Here is a 21,987-nt window from a genome sequence, read left to right as displayed (position 1 = left end):
CCATTTCCACTCATCTTTACTTCAAACTTGCGTGTATATCATTAGGAGTTAGACAATTGCAATTGGAGTTATGTGTAAACCGGCCTCAATTCCACATTTACCCTAATGTTGACTCATTCTTAAAATAGCAGATTTGTTTTTCCTAAGAATGCCCCCCACTTTACCTTACATAAGCCATGTTCTATGTGTTCTTATGGAAATATGATATAGATAAGATGTGAGCTGCCCGGGGAGAGTTCTATACAACTAACATGTATTTACCTCTCCAGGATGCCACTTTCCCTATGCAAATGAAACCTGATGTACGTCACTGGGGCAAATACAGTTGACCCTTGGACCACACGGGGTTTAGGAGCACTGACCCTCTACACAGTTGAAAATTTGCATATAACTTTTCACTTCCTCAAAACTTAAGTCCTACTAGCCTACTGTTGACCAGAAGCCTTACCAATGACACATGGTCAATTAACATATATTTTGTAATATATAATACATATTACTTACAATAAAGTAAGCTAGAGAAAAGAAAATGTTATTAAGAAAATTATAAGGATAGCTGTAAGGGAAATGCAAATCAAAGCCACAATGAGATACCACTTCACACCCGTTAAAATGGCTATTATCAATAAGACAAGAAATAACAAGTATCGGAGAGGCTGTGGAGAAAAAGGAACCCACATTCACTGCTGGTGGGAATGTAAACTGGTACGGCCACTACGGAAAACAGTATGGGCTTCCATAAAAATCAAAAACAGAGCTGTCATATGGCCCAGGAATCCTACTTCTAAGTATCTGCTCAAAACATTTGAAAACATTTATTTGTAAAGTATATTTCTGTGTTCATTGCACCTTTATTCACAGTGGCCAGGACATGGAAGAACCGAAGTGTCTTGAGAGATGATTGGGTGAAGAAGATGCAGTGCATACATACAATGGAATACCACTCAGCCAGAAGAAAGGACGGAACACTGCCATATGCAGCAACGTGGCTGAATATTGAGAGTATCATGCTAAGCAAAATAAGTAGATGGAAAAGGACAAGAACCATATGATTTCACTCATATGCGGGATATAGGACAGAAAGCAACAAATGAGTTTGAACAAACAAACTCATAGACTCAACAGTATGGTAGTTACCAGGGGAAAGGGGGTGGGGGAGGATGAAGAGGGTAGATTGGGTCCAGTACATGGTCACAGGAGACTGGATGTTGGGGGGTGACCACTCAATGAAGTACACAGATGACATGTTATAGGATTGTACTTGAATTCATATTATGTTATTAACCAATGTCATGCCAATAAATTACAAAACTAAAATCATAAGGAAAAAAAGTATATTTATAGTATTGCATGTATTTGTCGAAAGAAAATCTTCATGTGAGTGCATCTACTCAGTTCAAACCCATGTTTTCATGTGTCAAGTGTACACAGGAGTATTTTTTCCCCTCCTTACCTTCACAGCATCCTCACCTATTCAATGTAAATCATATCTACAAGGCAGATTTTGTTGTTGTTGATGATCATTTTGTTTTGCAGTATCTGGAATATAATTATGATAAAATGTGGGTCACTGAATAAAAGGCCTGAGACTGGTATTTTTCCTTCAACAAGCAGCCCTTTGATCTATTTAAATTCATCAATAATAGATTAAGCACATTAGCATTTTATCTACTTTCCACAACCTCAAATCAGTTGGAAACTTAAAAAACCGATAGCTGCATTTGTATGTTTGTATGTCTTTCAAGTAGTACGAATTTGACAGGTTGGCACTTCTTTAGAATTCTGAGAGGAGGGAAATTGTGTTTAATGGATGTGATAAAAACAAAGGGAAATAACATGGAGTTGAATAGCCAAATAAAAAGGATTTGCTTCTCTTTGAAGTAAGAAGGCTGGAAGTTATATCAACAGTTGTATTTTTCAGTTCACTTTGTTTCTCTTTCTCTCTCTCTGACTCCAATCTAATTTATTTTTGCATTAAATAATTCGGCTCCTTCCCCTTTGTAACGGGTTGTATTTGGGGAGATGAAGACAAACTGCTTAGACCTTGAAAAACACATGGGCTCCTCGGGTAGATGGCATCTGTGAGGACTCAGAACTCCCTCCACATTCTATAGGGAAAAAACAGAGCCAGGTGCATTTCTTCCCAAATCAAATTAGCTGCAAGATGCCACATCCAATTGTGGCAAATTGATGTGAGAGTCTGTGATGTCTGCAGCAGCTCTCCCAGCAAAGGTCACCACGAAAAGACACAGACACCAGGCGGGGGTGCAGCAACTTGTGCTAAAGCCGCTCTGACAATAGCAGGGAAGATGTAAAATGCAATCAGCTTTTTGAAAATTGCAAGAGAATCCAGTTGTAAGTATGTATTCTAATTGGATTTACTGTGCCATCATTTACCTCTTTAAGGATGTTAACATAACATTATGTTTAATTGAAAAAATGGGTGGGTAACGTATTCAGGAGAGACTCTCCAGCCCCTCGTATATGCCGTGGTCTAATCAGGCACAAAATATAGGATGCCCTAATCACATCGCCAGACAGTTTTCCCATTTCTGAAATAAAATTTGCTTATTTACCACCGAAAATTAACTAAAAATGTTGACATGTGACAAATTTGCCCATCTTGATAGTTGTTTTTAAAGATCTCCCCTGACATTAACAAGTTTACATCATGCTTTATGACATTTAATTAGTCATATTTTATTTAATTAGCATGGTAAGACATCTAAAGCAATCCAAATGTTTTCTGAAATGCCCGAACAGGAGGAGGCAGCTCCATACATTGTGAGAGGCCAGGCCCGTGTCTGCTCAGACCGCTGACCTGGACGCTTTGCATTTTTGGCTCCATCAAGCTGCTCTAGCTGAAGACTGGGAGTATCTTATGGTTTTAACAAATTATTTCAGGGCCCTGATCAAAATCTGTCTGTAAAGTGCCAATACTTTTCCAAGCCAGCTCAATGTAGGACGTGTCTCCACTTGAAGGAAAAATAGAGCTATCTACTTCCCCTGGAAGCTCATTCTATAACTATATCTATTAAATAATGGATGGATGCATAAGTATGTTGTCTTGGACGATATTGTTTTATGCAATTGAAATCCTTTCTTTTCATAACTTTTTCCTCAACTTATCATATGTATTCTTTTCACAACTACTAATAATTTTCAGGGCACCAAGACTCTGCTATTAAGGAAAGTCTTGTGTAGAGTTTAGAACATTTTTTGAGCACTAACTATATGCCAGGCATCTCACATGCATTTAATCCTTCCCCCAATGCTAGGAGGTGGAAGATATTATCACTCCCATCTTTTTTTGTAGATAATGAAACCAAAGCATTGAGATGGTTACCAACAGCTGGTCACTAAGTGACAAAGTTCAGGATCAAACCCAGAGCTTCTTGGAGCAGATCAGGGCCCCTGTGAAAAGCTGCCCTCCCCTGAGAGAGCAGATCTGTGCTCACAGGCAACTGCTCAGCCATGTGCATACCCAGGCTGCTCAATTCTTAATTTTAGGGGTTAGCACTGAACCTGGCCACATCTCAGCCTAGCTCTGCTGGTTAACTGTGGCTGCTTCCATATATATATATACATGCATGCGCGCGCACACACACACACACACACACACACACACACACACACACACACACAGGGTCTGGCACAAATAATGCCCCTTTCTTATTACAAAAACTTTTATTACAAAATCATAAACATGTAATTCGGTAACATAATAATATCACACTCAAGCACACCATATGACATTTTAGGTGAAATGTTCAAATTAAAACTGTAAATTATTACACCCATATTATTACCCTACCACCCACACTCAAGCAGGTGTTACTTCTGCTGATACACACACACACACACACACACACATAATTGAAAACACCATGGAACATCCATAATAAAAAGTACATGAAACTTTAACGGAAATTCTATTTCTAATTCTGGAATGTAAATTTTGTTCCTTTTATACTGTAGCCCTGGCAATAAAGCCTACCCTGCCCTAGTTTGCCTAGTTACAAGATTTCACTTTAAATGCTACTATACACCTAATCATGCCTCCAAACTTAATACATTTTTTTGTACAGGCTCAAGTTAGTTCAATATTTTAAAGTTCCGGTAAGGAAAGGAATGGTCTCTGTTTCGTGCAGGCGAGTAAACTAAGATGTCCAAGGGAAGGGGCAGTGATAGGAGAGGCACCGGAGACCTGCCTTCACCTTGACCATGCAAAACCTCAAGGGAGATGTTTAAAAACACCCAACAAATCTGTGTCAGATTTGGAATGTTTATATTTAAAAGCGAGATAAAGTAACCTCAAAGCATTTACTTACATGTTTCAATGGATATGACCCCCCCACATCTGTGGTTACTCCCCCCTCCCCAAATGGGAAGTGCAGATGTAGATATTATGCTAAAATAGCAGAGCTCTAAGTGCATTAAGAACATCATTTCAATATAGCCTTTACTAATGCAGACGATTTTTTAAATGAAACAAGGCAGATACAATAGCAGAGGCGCCACCGATTGAATAAATATCACTTAACCAATTACCAATTATCCATACTAATGAAGGATGAGGCAGAGCCCTGATAAATTAAAACCCCAAATAAACCGAATGTTGGTTTAACCAATGATTCTTCCCCCTTTGCAGGCTTCTAAGGAACAACTATGAAATGACTGATCTGAATTTTACATCCTCTCCCTTCCTCCACCTGCCCACCCTCTCTCTGACTGGGGCTCTGATGGGCAGGGACCGGTCAAAGGGCAGACAGCTGGAGGGAACTCAAAGGGAGTAGGGGGAACCCACAGAGTGGAGACTCTGCCCTTGGATAATTGAGAGTTGATTGGATACACAATGGCCAGCTATTGTCCACTTCTCATTTTGGATGAGGGGCCAAAGCCAAGCCTGACATAAGTAGCTCTTTCCTGGACCTTCCTCTCCTGGGCCAGCTGTGAGCATTCATGGTGACGGCCGTGTGTGGCACATTCCTTCTTCACTTCTGCCCCCTCCCGAGTAATCAGGGACGGGACTAGAAAACTCTGGCCATGCCGGAAGTCTGGTTCTTGTCATTTTGCAAAACCTCAGCCTGGGTCAAAGACTGGAGAGGACTGAAAAGGTGGCAAAACAGCATCTTCCACTGATTTGATGCCCAGGGGCTTTAGGCTACAGCATGTTATGGGTCTCTGCCTGTTCCCTGACTTCCATGATGCCTTCCTTTCTTCTGTAACTCTTGCCCCCATTCCTTCATCTGGGTTCCTTCTCCCACTCCTCTTGTGCCTAATGTTCCAGTTTGCCTGTCTTTAGCCTCATCTCCACTTTCTTGGTGGCCTTACGCACCTGAGCGTCACACATCCTGCATGTGACTGGGGTAATAGCTCACTTTCTGGTGCTCCTTGGAGCACCTTGCCTAGCGCTAACATAAAGCTAATATGCAAGTGTATGGTCATATCATTTTTTAAAAAATAATTTTTTATTTTTCAATTACATGGGACATACAATATTATGTTATATAATATATTAGTTTTGAGTGTACAGCATGGTGATTAGACATTTATATAACTTATGAAATGATCACCCTGATACAGCTGGTACCCAGCTGACACCATACAGAGTTATGACAATATTATTGGCTATATTTCCTATGTTGCACTTTATGTCTCCATGAAAACTCTGTAACTACCAATTTGTACTTCTTAATCACTTCCCCCTTTTCATCCATCCCCAACCCCCCTCCCCTCTGACAGCCACATGTAAGTGAGATCATATATATTTGTGTTTCTCTGTCTTGTGTGGTCACATCATTTTTTAAAGTGTCTCTAGAGTGCATCTCTGCTAGCCCGGGCTTCTCAGCCCAACCCTTAGGACCCTCTCCCCATGTTTCGGCAACTAGAAGGTTAAAAGCTGGGCACAGCAGGGGATCTACTTTGCCTCCTTTCTATTTGGTTGGTGCATTTTCCATTCCTATCAGAGAGACACTCTGCCTCATCAACCCATAGCTCAGATGCATTCAGGGTACCCCTAGGAACCTACAAGGTCAAGGGTTTATAGGCAGTAGTAGACAAATAAGTGTGTAATGTTAAACATTTTGTTTCTGCGGATCAGAAGTGGCTTTCAGATACTGTGAGCAGGACTCTGACTCATCTACGACCACGTGAGTCAGAGCCTAGTATCATTTGGGGAAAAGACATAAAAATAATTTCAAATTTTTGAAATTTATTTTTAAATTTCAAGAATGTTTCACAGATCCATGCCTTTGTACATATGCCCCTTCCTCCACCTGGAATGCCCGTCCCAACTGTGCTCCCCTGGCAAACTGCCACTGATCTCGGAAGACTTTGCTGGTGTCACCTCTTCTGTGCCATCTCTGATAACCCTTGTCTACTAAAGGAGTCACATGCTCCCCTGTGTTCCCACAGAGGTTTGCGCCTTTCTCTATCAGAGCACATACTGCCTTGTGTTGGAGCTGTTTCTTAGCCCACCTCTCTCTTCCATGAAGCCAGTATTTCTCCCTCTTGGCAGCACACTGGGAGCTCCCAGGGAGTTTTAAGACACACCAGCAATTGGGTGTTACCCTCAGAGACTCTGGCTTCATTGGGAAGAGGTGAGCCCTGAGCGCTGAGAGATTTAATATCTCCTTAGGGGACTCTAACATGGAGCCAAGGTGGGGCTCCACAGCCCTACTGGAGCTCTTGGAGGGTAGTTACCGTGTCTCATTCATTGTTAGAACCTCTGCCCCGACACACTGCATAGCAAACAGTAGGTGCTCATTGAATGAATGAATATCTACATTAGTTGGCCCAGCCCTAGGTGATCATGAAGGGCCCTGTGGCAGAGGCTGCCAACTTTCTGCCAATATTTGTTCCCCCCTCTATGAGAGAAGTGGTACATTTTTAGCTGACGATGCAGGGCTGCCTAGGATAAAGACCATATTTCTTAGTTTCCCTGGTAGCTAGAAGAGGCCAAGAAAGTAATTCTGGTCAGTGGGAGGTGAGCAGAAATAGCGTGTGCAGTTTCTAAGTATGCCCTTATCAAGAACAGTCACCCCCTTCTATGCCCTCTTTTCTTCTTCCCCACTGACCAGGTGACCTGGTGATGACCTGGCGATGGTGGGTCACCATGGGCCATGTGGATGAAAGGAACAGAGTAGAAAGGATCTGATCCCTGATGTGGAGCCATCATGCTGGCCCTAGAAGAGGACATAAACTGAAGTCACTATTATTTGTGGTCTCCCTTATAGCACTCAACTGTGAGTGCCCAACTAATTTGAAAAAGAATCCTATTTTACTATCATAAAGCTTGATACTTGAGCTTGATAACTCCAGCAAAACTTGTGCTAACTCCATTCGAGTTGGGCAGCCAAGACACTGATTCACAGGGACAACACTAACTTGGGTCTCTGACAGCTCCCCATCACTCTTAGGCTAAAGGCCAAAATCCATGACATGGATTGTCTGCCTTTCCAAATCATCCTGCTCTCTGCTCCCCTCGGTCTGTCTGGCCCAGTCCCATTGGCCTTGGTTCATCAAATGAGCTGCTCTGTCCTACTGTAGGGTCATTGTGTGAGCTGTTTCTTTTTCTGGAATAATCTTGCCCATGTTTTCACCTGGTTAACTCTAACTCATTCTGTTGTCCTTCACATCTCAGCTCGGTTGTCACTCCTTCATGTCTCCCCGATCCTTCTAATGAGGTAACCCCCATATTATACATCTTGAAACTCTCTGCATTCATCACAGTTGTGATTTTGCACATAGTGGGTGATTATCTAATCAGTAATCATCTATATCACTAGGTCATTAGCTACACAAGAGTAAGGCCAGTGGTTGCTCCACTCACCATGGACTCCCTAGTGCTTAGCATAGAGTTGACCATGTAGTAGGTGCTCAATAAATATTTGTTGTGAACAGATGAGTATATAAATAAACCAAAGAGGATAATCTTCTTTCCATTGCAGAAACAGGCAGAGGCAGAAACAATGGAAAGCATATGATTAAAACACTAAGAAACGAGGGATTGTGTTTCCTCACACTCTTGCCCATGAGCATCAGCCAGTTGTGATCTGGCTGGAGGAAAGTTGGCCAAGTGTGATCTCACTAGCCTCAATCCCAAATTAAGTTGCTCTTGGCACTGTAGCCACCAGATCACAAATGGGTGGACCTGCTCCACTCTGGGTAGCAGCATTTCTTCCTTGAGCTCTGATGCATGGGAGAGCATTTGTATTTTCCTCTCTTGTTTGCAGGCCCTTCTGCCTAAATGCCCCTGGTCTGAGCTCTCCTACGGGGCCATAAGCTCTTACCATAAACACGGTTCCTATTGCCTGGGATCACCTCCCCCTCCTCCCTTCCACAGTAGCTGAGTCCTGCACTCCTTTCAAGGCCTGAGCTTGTTCTGTCTTCCTCAGGAAGATTTGATGAGTTATACTTGTGAGTAATCTCCCCATTCCCCCAAACTTCAAGAGTTTTGTGAGGAACATTCAACAGGCCCTCATGATAAATTGCCTAGTAATATTAGTTATTTTTATGTGACTCTCCCCAAGTAGAATGTAAAGTCATTGAGGGCAGGAATAGGAATCTCATTTTCAGCACCTAACACAGGGTGTGCTGCCTCGCAAGCACCTAGTGAGGCATGTGGTGTTTGTTTAGGATGGTGATGATGGTGATGACGATTATGATGATATAAAGAAGTGTGTCTTCTCTTCCAAAGGATGTTTGGCAGCTTGCTCACCTGTCATTCTGCATGCCAGAATTAGGGAAAGAACAGAGTGCATATGAGTCCTTAGAGAATGTTTCACTCCAGGATAGAAAGTTCCTTCTGGCATTTGCACTGTGAGGGCTCCAGTTCACTCAGGGCCAAGGGAAACTGCTGAGATCAAACTTTCAAAATTGCCCAGGGCTATGAGAACTCTGAGTGAATTGAAGAAGTCTCTTTTAACTTTTGTTTTAGGGGAAGGAAAAAATGTAACCAGTTAGGTTAAAACAACATTAATCTTGAGTGCTAGTCCTGTGTTTTGTTGTATTTACTTGGCACCTCAAAGCTACCCACATGTGACTCCCTGATTTTTAATCAGAGAGAAACAGTTTCTCTTCAGAGCAAATACCAGAGTATTGTTTCAAAACATGGGTTGGTGTTTGTTTGCATTTATCTATCTATCTATCTATCTATCTATCTATCTATCTATCTATCTATCTATCTCCTTCCTTCCTTCCTTCCATTCAGCCAACAAGCAAAGGTATATTGAGAGTTACCCACACACCAGGCACTATTCTAGGCATGTGACAGAAGAACAGATATTAGTAATACCAGCAACCAAAATAACAGCTAATGCTTTCTTGAATGTTCAGCATGTTGGTAACTCTCAATATACCTTTACTGATGTAATATAGAATATACCTCAATAAAGACACTGCTGCATTTAATCTTTCCAACAACCCTTAAAGTGCAGGTCCATTGTGTGCCTCACCTTATATCTTCTTGGCTCATCTTTTTATTCCAGCTGTTGCCATGACAACCAGGCACCTCAAAGCTACCCACATGTGCCAGTTTCTCACAGGTAGAGCCTGGCAGTACCTTGTTGCCATCACACCACTTATCTCATGCCAAGAACTTCACCTATGGAACCAACTGTTCAGCCCTTCCAATGCAGAGCTCAGACATGAAAGTGTGGGAGGGCTGCCCTTAAGCCCAGTGAGACATAGGTGACAGTGAATAAGTGTTCCCTTTTCTATCCCTGAAAAAGTCAATTCTGACGTCATTCTACACAGTTCCTCAAAGGGGCCCAACAAGATGGGGCCTCAGCTGCCCACTGTGACCAGCTCAATACGTGTGTTTACAGTGACTTTCCCTCCTTCTGGGTTTCACTCTTCTTAGTTCCCCCTCTTGCTCCCTGGGATAACTTCTCCCAAAACGGTGCTTGCCTGAGTCCTTGGTCTCAGGCTTGCTCTCCAGGAAGGATCTCAAACAAAAACAATTAGTATATATAGTTTAACACCTAAGGAATGTAGTGGTTGTCCCTAAAGATGTTTGGTCCTAATCCCTGGAAGCTGTACATATTACCTTATTTGGAAAAAGGGTCTTTGCAGTGTGTTAAGGATACTTAGATGGGGGATTATCCCGAATTAGCTGGGCCCCAAACGTCGTCTCTGCTCTGTTATGCTCAGGTATGACTCATGTGCTGAGGAAGAGGGAGATCTGTTACACACGGAATAGGAGGAGCCAGTGTGACCTCAGTGGCAGAGACTGGAGTGATGTGATCACAGCTCAAGGACTGCCTGCCTGCAGCCACCAGAAGCTGGGAGAGGCAAGGAGGGAATTCTTTCCTGGAGCCTAAGTGAAAGTAGAGCGCTGTTGATAGCCTTGATTTCTGTCTCCTGACACTGACTTCCAGTTTCTGGCTTCCAGAACCATGAAAGAAGATAAGTTTGCTGTTTTAAGCCACCAAGTTTGTGGTTCATTTGTTGCAACAGCCAAAGGAAACGAATAAAAACTCAGGTGCACAGAGCTGAAATAATTTGCCCAAGGTCCTAAAATTCGTAACTGGCAAAGCGAGCATTCTAACTCCGTTCTGACTCCAATTTTCAATTTCTTAAGGCTTTGCTTCCTCTCCAAGTAGAGAGGGCAAGATTCCTGCCCTGGAGAGTAGGCAGATCAACCAGAAATCATAGCTGATATTGGTAAAGGCTATAGTGGGAGGAGGAGGGTGTCTAGAAGTAAAGGGGAAAGGGCAGCTGCCCCGGGGTGGGGTTATTACTCAGTGGCAGCCAGGAAACACTTGTGTGAGGTGGACCACTACACTGAGGGACACACCAGGCTGATTCCCATCAATCCATCTTAACCCACTAATACCCTTCTTTAATCTCTGATGCTGGCTGAAGGCCAGATCACTACCAGGTCTGTTTCAATTCTCCTACCAGGTTGCCCAGGGTGAGCAGATAAATTCTCTGCAGGAAGGCCTCCCTCAGTTTTGGAGAATTCTCTAGGTTTGCACTAAACCAAATCCTCTGTCTCTGGAACTTCAGAGAAGGGATTTATTGTAGACTTAAGTGTTCCTGAAGGCATGACCAATATTGAAACACAGAGTCTACCAAGTTGGGCAGAGGCCCCACTGGAAGTATGTGGGCCTCCACCGTAGAATGCAAATAAAGGGACAGTGGGGAGTGGGAAGGCACACAGGAATGAGCAAGGATTGTTTCCGGGTTCATTTGATGGTGGATGTTAACTCCTTACATATGACCACTCTAATTTGGTCATTAAGTCATAATAAAGCTATACAAAAATCTTAACCATTACCATTTAGTGTTAAGTATTTCACTTCTACAACACTTCCAGAGCTACCTCCTCCTATCACATGACAGTTTAGTCCCAAAGAAATTCCTTGGGTAGTGTTACTGGATAACCTTATCTGATTCTTCTCAGGGTACTAGGTTGGCACTTCTGTTATTCCATAAAAGTCATCAGATACCTTCTACCAAACACTGGACAAAATTCTGGGGATATGGAGAGGACAGACACAATTTTCAGCCTCAGAGTGTTCACAAAATCTAGGTGGAAAGACAGGTATACATGCAACACTTCCAAATAACATGTACTAAAGGTGAGCACAAGGTGGTGTGGGAGAAGAGAGTAGGCAAGCTCAGCTTCGTATGAAAAGTGCAGAGAAGGGCACTTGGAACAGGAAACCCTGCTGAGTCTTAAAAGAAAAGGCTGGAGTTGCCCAGGTGGAAAAAGATGGTAGAGCGAGGGGGGTGTGGAGGGAAGGCACAGGGAAACACGTTTTAGTCAATTCGGGCTGCTATAACAAAACAATGTAGATTGAGGCAAGGGTTATACACTATTTATTCCTGCTTTGCACAAGGCCAGTTTCTTGCTGTATCCTCACGTGGTGGACAGAGGGAAGTTTCTAGTCTTTTCCTTGTCTTATAAGAACATTCATCCCAGCCTGGGGGCATGTATCTTCATGATCTCATCTAACTCTACGAGCCTCCCAAAGGCTCCACCTCCTAATACCAACACATTGGGATTAGGGCTTCAACACATGAATTTGAGGAGGACACAAACATTCAGCGCATAGCACGTGTACAAAAGCAAAGATGTGAGAGTGAGAAGAGGTGAGTGTGAGAGAGCGAGAGTGAAAGGGAATAAGAACGGGGGAATTGGTATGCATGTGGTGTTGGTGGAGCTCAGGGTACCTGTGCATGCACCTGGAGAGGTAAGCATGACAGCATTGCATGCCATGTTGAAGTTAGACTTTGTTATGAATGTAATGGGGAGTCATTGAAGGATTTTAAGTCAGCAGTGACATGATCAGATTTACCTTTTAAATGATCACTATGGCATCAGTGTGCAGAATATATTGGAGTGAAGCCTGACTGGAAACAGAGAGGCCAGTTAGGGAACTATGGCAGTGATCCAGGTGAGAGATGATGAAATGGGGATGACAATAGGGGACAGATACAAGAGCAATTTAAGATATAGAATTAGCAGGAAGAGTTGGCCACAGACAAGCACTGGAAGTGGAGGGAGTACTTGAGGATGACTTCCAGATGTCCAGATTGTACAAGTTTGTAAATGAGTAAGAAAAAGATTTGAGGGGGAGGGAAAATAATATATTGAATTGAGAATATTCTGAATTTGAGCATATTCACCATCATCCCAGTGGAGGTATTTGGGAAGCAGGTTATTGAGAAATCCATTCTAGATTTTCTTTTCTTTCCAGTCAACTCACTCTCCTTGAGCCATACCATTGCTCACACATATCAGCTACCACCTAATTGCTGATAACTCTTCAGTATTTAAAATTCTACCAGAATATCTCTTAAGAGCTCCAACTTCTTAGACCCAACCACCAATTAGATATTTCCTCTTGGATATTTTATCTCAGATGTTCTGTAACTTCATTCTATTGCAGAGGAACCTATCTAAAGATGTGCTGTCCACTACAGTAGCTGCTAGTACTGTTGAGTACTACTATTACTACTGATTACTGCAGAGTACTTGAAATCTGGCTAGTCCTTCAAGAAATGAGAAAATGAGTCACAGACCAGGAGGAAATATTTGCAAAAGACATATATGGATAAAGTACTATTAACTAAGACTACAAAAGTCTCTTAAAACTCAACAATAATAAGATGACCAACCCAATTTAAAAAAGGAGTAAAAGACATGAACAGATGCCACACCAAAAGAGATATGCAGATGACAAACAAGCACATGAAAAGTTGCTCAACATCACATGTCATTTAGGGAAAGGCAAATTACAATAACAATGAGTTATCACTACACACCTATTAAAATGGATAAAATTGAAAGCACTGAGACCACCAAATGTTGGTCAAGATGTAGAGAAACAACAGCTTTCATTCATTGCTGGTGGGAATGAAAAATAGTATAGACACTGGGGAAAACAGTTCGGTAGTTTCTACAAGACAAAACCATATGATCAAGCAATTGTACTCCTTATATTTAACCATGAGTTAAAAATGTAAGATCATACAAAAAAATCTGTAAACAGGAGCTTCATTCATAATTGCCAAAACTTGGAAGCAACCAAGATGTCCTTCACCAGTAAGTGAATAGATATATAAATTGTGCTACATTCAAACAATGGAATAGTATTTAGCACGATAAAGAAATGAGCTATCAGCTTCTGGCCAAGATGGAGGTGTAGATAGATACATTATGTCTCCTCCCACAACCAAAAGAAGGACAACGACACATTTAAAAACAAAAACTACCAGAACTGACAGAAAATCGAACTGTATGGAGGTCCGACAACCAAGGAGTTAAGGAAGAAATGTTCATCCAGACAGGTAGGAGGGGTGGAGACAGGCAGCTGGGCATAGAGGAGTCATGGCAAGTCAGTGGCTGGTGGACTGGGGCAGGCAAGGCGGTGGCTGGAAGAGCAGTGTGGTCCCACATTTGTGTGCAGATAAACTGGGAGGAACAATTGGGGAGCAAGACAGACCATGGAACCCAAGGTTCCAGTGCGAGGAAATAAAGCCTCAAAACCTCTGACTAAAAACACCTGTGGGGGTTGAGGCAGCAGTGGGAGAAACTCCCAGCCTCACAGAAGAGTCCGTTGGAGAGACCCACGGGGTCCCAGAACTTACACAAACCCACCCACCTGGGAATCAGCACCAGAAGGGCTCAATTTGCTGGTTGGTAGCAGTGGAAGTGACTGAAAGCCAGCCAAGAGCCAGGCAAGCAGCATCGTTCCCTCTTGGACCCACCCCCACATATAGTGTCACAACACAGTGACATGGGTTGCCCCACCCTGGTGAACACCTAAGACTCTGCCCCTTACTACGTAACAGGTGTGCCCAGACGAAAGATATGACTCAAATGAAAAAGCAGATCAAAGATCCAGACAAATACAACTAAGCGATGAAGACATAGCCAACATGTCAGATGCACAGTTCAAAACACTGGTAACCAGGATGCTCACAGAAATGATTGAGTATGGTCGAACAATAGAGAAAAAAGTGAAGGCTATGAAAAATGAAATTAAGGAAAATGCACAGGGAACTAATAGTGATAGGAAGAAAACTGGGACCCAAATAAACAGTTTGGACCAGAAGGAAGAAATAAACATTCAATCAGAACAGCATGAAGAAATAAGAATTCAAAATATGAGGAGAGGCTTAGGAACTTATGGGACAACTTTATATGTTCCAATATCCAAATCATAGGGGTGACAGAAGGAGAAGAGGGAGAGAAAGAAACTGAAAACTTATTTGGAAAAATAATGAAGGAGAACTTCTCCAATCTGGCAAAGGAAATAGACTTCCAGGAAGTTCAGGAAGCTTGGAGAATCCCAAAGAAGTTGGACCCAAGGAAGCACACACCAAGGTATATCATAATTACATTACCCAAGATTAAAAATAAGGAGAGAACCTTAAAAGCAGCAAGAGTAAAGGACACAATTACCTACAAAGGAGTCCCATTAGACTAGCAGCTAATTTCTCAAAAGAAACCTTGCAGGCAAGAAGGGGCTGGAAAGTATTTGAAGTCATGAAAGGCAAGGACCTATATCCAAGAACACTCTATCCAACAAACCTATCATTTAGAACAGGAGTGCAGATAAAATGCTTGCCAGATAAGGTCAGATTAAAGAAGTTCATCATTACCAAGCCCTTATTATATGAAATGTTAAAGGGACTTATCTAAGGAAAAGAAGAATATCAAAAACTATGAATAGTAAAGTGACAACAAACTCACAACTATCAACAACCAAACCTAAAAAAAAAAACCCCAAATAAACTAAGCAAACAACTAGAACAGGAACAAAATCACAGAAATGGAGATCACATGGAGGGTTATCAGCAGGGAGGGGAAGAGCACAGAATGGGGGAAAAGGTACAGAGAATAAGAAGCGCAAATAGTAGGTAAAAAGTAGACAGGGGGAGGTTAAGAATAGTATAGGAAATGTAGAAGCTGAAGAACTTATATGTATGACCCATGGACATGAACTAAGGGTGTGGAAATGAGGGTGGGAGGTAGGGTGCAAGGTGGAGGGGAATAAAGGGGGGAAATGGAACAACTGTAATAGAATAATCAATAAAATATATTTTAAAAAAGAAATGAGCTATCAAGTTATGAATAGAAGTAGAGGAAGGTTAAATGCATATTACTAAGTGAAAGAAGCCAATCTGAAAAGGCTACATAGTGTATAATTCCAACTGTATAACAGTATGGAAAGGCAAAACTATGGAGATAGTAAGAGGATCAGTAGTTGCTAGGGATTAGTAGGGAGTGAAGGATGAACAGGCCGACACCGAGGATTTTTAGGGTAGTCAAACCACTCTGTATGACACTATGATGGTGGATATATGTCTTTATACATTTGGCAAAATCCACAGAAGGCCCAATACCAAGAGTAAACCCTAAGTAAACTATAAACTTTGGGTGATAATGATGTGCCATTGTAGGGTTGTTAGTTGTAACAAGTGTACCACTGTGGTGGGGGATGCTGACAGTAGGGAAGGCTGTGCATGTGTGGGGGAACGGGGTATATGGGAGGTGTCTCTGTAATTTCTGATTGACTTTGCTGTGAACTTAAAACTGCTCTGAAAATCAAAGTCTGTTTTTTAAAAAATGTGGCTAGTCCAAGCCCTGGCTGGCATAGCTCAGTGGATTGAGTGCGGGCTGGGAACCAAAGTGTCGCAGGTTCGATTCCCAGTCAGGGCACATGCCTGGGTTGCAGGCCATGGCCCCCAGCAACCGAACATTGATGTTTCTCTCTCTCTCTCTCTCTTTCTCCCTCCCTCCCCTCTCTAAAAAATAAATAAATAAAGTCTTTTTAAAAAATGTGGCTAGTCCAAATTGAGATGCGCTGTAACTATAAAATAGACCCCGAATTTCCAAGACCTGTATGAAGGAAGGATATAAATGCCATATTAATAATTTTTATGTTGATTTATGATAGAAGACATGTGCAGGCATATTAAGTAAAACATTATTAAAATGTATTTACTTTTAAAAATATGGCTACTAGAAAATTTTAAGTAGCATATGACTTATAGTCTCTTCCTATTGGGTAGTGCTGGCTTAGACTATAAACAAGTCAGCACAAGAAAACAGGACTCCTAACTTCTAATCCAGGATGAACCACTCACTCAGCAAACAGACTCGAAGTACCTACTCTGTGATGAGTAAATTAGAGATGATACCTGCCCTTGAGAAGTTTACAATGTTTTTCTGCCTTATTTTTGAGATTAGTATAAGAAACAGTTTTGAGAAGCACAAAGCCCCTTAACAATACAAAAAAATAACATAAATACAATTTCTGGGTAGAAAGAAGAAGAGATGCTTTGATATCCAGATGAGAATCAGAGACACTAGAGAGCCCCATGCTGGCAGAAAACCATGTGGTCAGTCCAATAACCATGGCCGATGGAGTGACCTGAAAATGGCACTGAGGTTACACCAGAGGGTAAAAAGGAGAACTCTGAGGTCTATACAAATTGTGATTTTTAGCAAAATTAGTTTAAATTGGGAATTCCTGAATTGTACAGGACCAAAGGAGCTCTGCAGAAAGACTTTTTCCTACTAGCTAGTCTTTGCCTTGGTGGTAAGAAGAGAGGGTGGATTTTAGTCAACTTTTTCTCCACTGGAGCTGTAGGAAGATCATGGCAGGAACAGGCAGGGCAGAAGAAACAGTCAAACAAGGCCTCAAGGGAAGCTCCTCATGCATCGGTGGTTAGAAATGTCAGGGCAGCAGCCACATAGTGGAAGCAGCTATGTTTTTAAGGGCAGCTCATTTTGATCCAAGCTCTTGGGATGGCCAAGGAGCTGAGGGGCAGGTGAGCAGCAGCCCCAGTCTCTGAGTGGATAGAAAAGTGGAAAATATCGAGGTCAGGAGCAAGCTCAATGGTATGCTTAGCAAATGCTCACCTCAGGGACCAAAAAGCCTGGAAGGAGTCCTCCAAGACCAGGTCCCTCATTTCACAGGTGGAGGGGAAGGAGCAGTAGGACAGGGAGAGCCAGGCACTGGCTGAGCTCCTGCTTTGTGTTGGCCCTGGGCTACCATGGGAGCCCAGAGGGAGTAGCAAGGTCTCTCCCTCCAGGGAGCAAATCCCAACTGGGAGAATATCCCATTTATTTGGCAGCGTTTCTCCCACATTGGAAGCAGCCTGTAAAATGATTCGTTTTTAAAGTACATTGTACTATTTAAAAACCAATTTTGATAAAATTTTCCAAACTTCTTTGTATGGTTCTATAAAATTGGGGTGGTTAGAATTAATTATAAGAGAACATCATGTACTTCAAAACAACAAAAAAGAGAGAACAAAATGGAGAAAAACACATCTTTGGAATGGTTTTTTGTCATTTGCAAATTTTCTCCCAATCCAGGTGCATGCTGAGGCTGGTGTCTGCATCGTGATCAAACACGATGGGCTCCAGAGTCACAGGTCAGAGTCACAGAACCTGGGAGGTCCTGACTCCCATCCCACAGCTTGCTAGCCGTGTGTCTTGGAGCAACTGGCTTTACTTCACTGGGCCTTTACCTCATTTTTTAAATGGGTTCTTTGAATTAAATAAAAAGGGGACTGAATTAAATAATTGAGTATGCAACAACTCAAAGCACTGTGTCAGGAAGCCAGTAATGCTCAGTGAATGGTAGCCATTGTTGTAGCTGTTGTTGTTGTTAATATGTAAGTAAGCCTAAAATCTAGATTTTTCTAAAATCTCCCTCCTTCTCTTACATATGTTCATATACACATACTTGTAGGGTGAATACAGGGGTAGCACCAGAACTAGGGCTGGAAAGTTTCAGGTCTGGGTCCATGCTCTCTCTCTCTGTCGCCATTTCCCCATGCTACTCTCTGATGAAGGTCACATCCTATTACTGAGAACATCAAGAGATTTCAATATATTTTGTACACTTGGGAAAAGAATCGTGTTGAATATTACTTGAAATATGGGTGTAATCTGGCTTAGAAACATTTTTTTGTCATTTATTCAGCAAATATTTCCTAAGCAGCAACTGGGTGGTGTCTGGCACAGCTCTGGGCCCTGGGGACACAGCCATGTCAGTGAGGATCTTGGAAGCAGATTCCCCAGTCAAGCCTTCAGATACCATTTTGGTGTCTATCTCATAAGAGACGTTGAGCTAGAGCCACTGGCTAAGTCTCTCCTGGGTTCTGACCCACAGAAAGTGTGGGACAATAAATGCTTATTTTAAGTTGCTAGTGTTTGGGGTGATTTGCTATGTGGCGATAGAGCACTAATCAGTGAGCAAGAGTGGAAGTCAAGAAGGTAAGAGGTTATTTCAGTAATCCCCATGAGGAAGTGACTTGGAAGTGATGAAAAATAGATTTATAGTAAAATTGACTCTTCCTTGAGCACTCAGAATTATTCAGCACATGCAATCACTCCCTCCTTAGAAAACTGTTCTCCTGGCTTCTGTGACACCATGCTTTGCACGTGGTTGTCCCTCTACACCACCAACTGATCCTTTTCATTCTCCTTTGCTGGCACATCCTCTGCTCAAGCTCTTAATGTTGGAATAACCTGGACTTGACTTTGGCCTTCATTCTCTTTTCAACTTACAGTCTCTCACTAGGAATCCTCATCTTCTGTAACGATTTTAAATACCATGCATATGACCAATGATTCTTATTCCTCCAGTTGCTTCCTTTGCATGGAGTCCCAGGCTAAAAAATCCTATTGGTTACTTGACATCTCTATGTCTATATCTGATGTATTCTCAATTATATTTTGTCTTAAAGATTTTATTTACTTTTAGAGAGAGGGGAAGGGAGGGAGAGAGAGAGGGAGAGAAACATTGATATTCAAAAGAAACATCGATGCTGAACTGGTGACCTTTCGGTTTGCAGGATGATACCCAATCCACTGAGCCACACCAGTCAGGGCAGAGCCTCAATTTTAAAATGACCAAAACAAAACTCTTGGTGCCCTGCCACCAGTCCTACTCTTATCACAATGGTCTCCATCACAATAAGTGGAATCCCTGTCATCCTTGTTCAAGCTAAATGTATAGCGGTCATGCTGGATTTCTGACTTTCCTTCACCCCCCACCCCTACTTTTAGCCCTTGGCAAGTCTGAATGATTCCATATCCAAAACATATTTCTACTTCCTGTTTTGCTACAGATACCACCCTATTTGAAGCTACCATCAGCTTTTACTAAGACATGTCTTTCCACTCTCCTGTAGCAGCTAGTGTGATATTCGAAGAATGCAAATCAGATTGAGGAGCTCTTGTTTTTGAAATCATTCAGTGACTTTCCATTGCACTCAAAGTCAAATCCAGACTCGTCATGGCTGACAAGTTCCTACATGTAGTTGGCCCCTGTCTGTCTCTGACTTCATCTGATATCGCTCTCCCCCTTTATTTTGACTTCAGTCACTCTGACCTTCTCTCTCTTTCTTGATGATGCTAAATTCATTCCTGGATTAAGGCATTTGCATTTGTTGTTCCCTCTGCCTGGAATAGTCTTTTTCAGATATCTGCATGGCCATGACCTTCTTATTTTGGTCTCATATAAGTGTCATGTTTCAGAGGGCTCTCTGAGTTCCAAATGTAAGTAGCCCCCATCCAGTCACTTCTTGTCATTTTATTCTTTTGTTTTCCCCACAGCATTTACCTATCTTAAATTTTTATCTACACTTACCTATCTTGTCCATATATTGGTTTACTTATTCATTTTCAGTCTTTTCTTCTCTGGACACCTTGACCCTAATTTTAATCCTAATTCTTGTCTCCCTGGTTCGTTGCCACATATATCCTCAGCTGTTATCGCAATACCTGGCACATTGCAGGTATTTGATAAATAACTGTTGACTGTATGTGTGAGAAAATAAATAAATAGTCTGAGAAAAAAAAGTCCAATCTACTTTTCCACCCTTGTCTCAACTCAAAGTGCAACAGCTAGAGGGAACCCCTCTTCGTTTTCCCAGGCCTTTTCCTGTCTCCCAGCCTTCGCATTTTTTGACTTCATGTACTCAACACCCTCCTTCCCTCAGCCATCTGCTCAATTTTCACCTATTAGAGAGGTCTGCCCTGACCACTCTTAATCAAAGAGATATCCCCACCATTTATTTCCAAGAATTTGAGGAAATAGTTCAGCTCCATTTTCTTCAATGCTTGAAATATTGCAGTCCTTTTCCTAAATGTTGTTTTCCATCTAAGTTGTTGAAGTTGCTAACTACCGCGAAGCCTCTTTTAACTTAGTGCTTGAGAGAGTTGCTCCAATCATGTACTGCTCCATAACACGCCTCCCCAAAATGAAGTGGCTTAAAGCAACAATTTATTTTCTCACAATTGCATAATATGAACAGGATCGGCTAAGAAGGCTCACCAACATGGCCGGCAGTGGGTGTGGCTGTGAGCAGGGGCTCCATGGAAGTGTTCAATTCGCCTCCATTGGCCTCTTCATGTGGTTTACGATTTTTGTAGACTTGTGGCTGGGTTCTAGGTGGGAGTTTTCCAGGTCTGTGAACTCCGAAGCTGCAGATGGCTTGGGACTCAGTCTTGGAAGTTATACATTGTCACTTCTGTGGCATTCTGCTGACCAAGTCAGTCACAGGGCCACATCAGAATCAAGGGGAGGGGATATAGCCTCCACCTCTCAATGGAAGATTGGGGTTGAATTTGTGGTCATTTTTAACCCATCATCTTTAATCATTTCAGAAAGACAATCATTTGAGTTTCAGCCTTTGTTAACAAAAATGTTTCTAAAAATAATTGTTAGTCCTGCAAGTAGAGTATAATGTACACAGCCTTCTCAATGATTAAAGGCCTTTCAGAAACTCAGGGCCATGGTTCTTCATTTCCATCACTATCAAGTCCGGGTTCTAGTCCCAGCTCTGTCACAAGCTAGCTAGTTTTATTATCTTAGGAAAAATCACAGAGGATTCTGGCATTCATTTTTCTTACCCACAAAATGAAGGAGAGGGATGGGGGTACATGATTTCAATTTTTATTTTCAGGTCTAAGACGCTATGATTTTACAGTTTTATATAAACTACAGGAAATTAGACTATATCTAAAATAAATTTAAGACATGCCTTCTATGGATAAATCTCTTGTATGGACTTCTGTTTGCTTGTGATTATGTTATTTCTCACAGAATGGTAGTATATAACATTTGTTGGGTGGTTAATGGAGGGTAATTATTAAGTTCAGCTAATCAAGTTATAGCAGAGACTGCTAGGTGTCCTCCAAAGCCCATTTTCTCAACTTTCTGGACACACACCATTTTCCAGCCTCTTGCCGTTAGGTGTGACCTTGAGACTGTACCCCCGAAGCTGCAGATGGCAGCTTCTTGGCTCTAACCAATGAAATGAAGCTGGAATGAAGAGAGTCCTCCAGAGTGACCCTGAAAGCTCCTTCTTGAAGTTGGCACAATCTTCGTCAGCAGGTGTCCCTGGGCAACTTAACTGGTGGGTTATGGCTGACCTGGGCACCTGCCTGTTACCGTAACAAACTTTATTGTGTTTGAGTCACTGTCTTGTATGGGTCTATTCTTC

Source organism: Phyllostomus hastatus, unplaced genomic scaffold (genome assembly GCF_019186645.2).
Source record: "Phyllostomus hastatus isolate PE091 unplaced genomic scaffold, TTU_PhHast_1.1 phas_contig_196, whole genome shotgun sequence".
Classification (NCBI taxonomy): Eukaryota; Metazoa; Chordata; class Mammalia; order Chiroptera; family Phyllostomidae; genus Phyllostomus; species Phyllostomus hastatus.
This window is presented reverse-complemented; position numbering follows the sequence as displayed.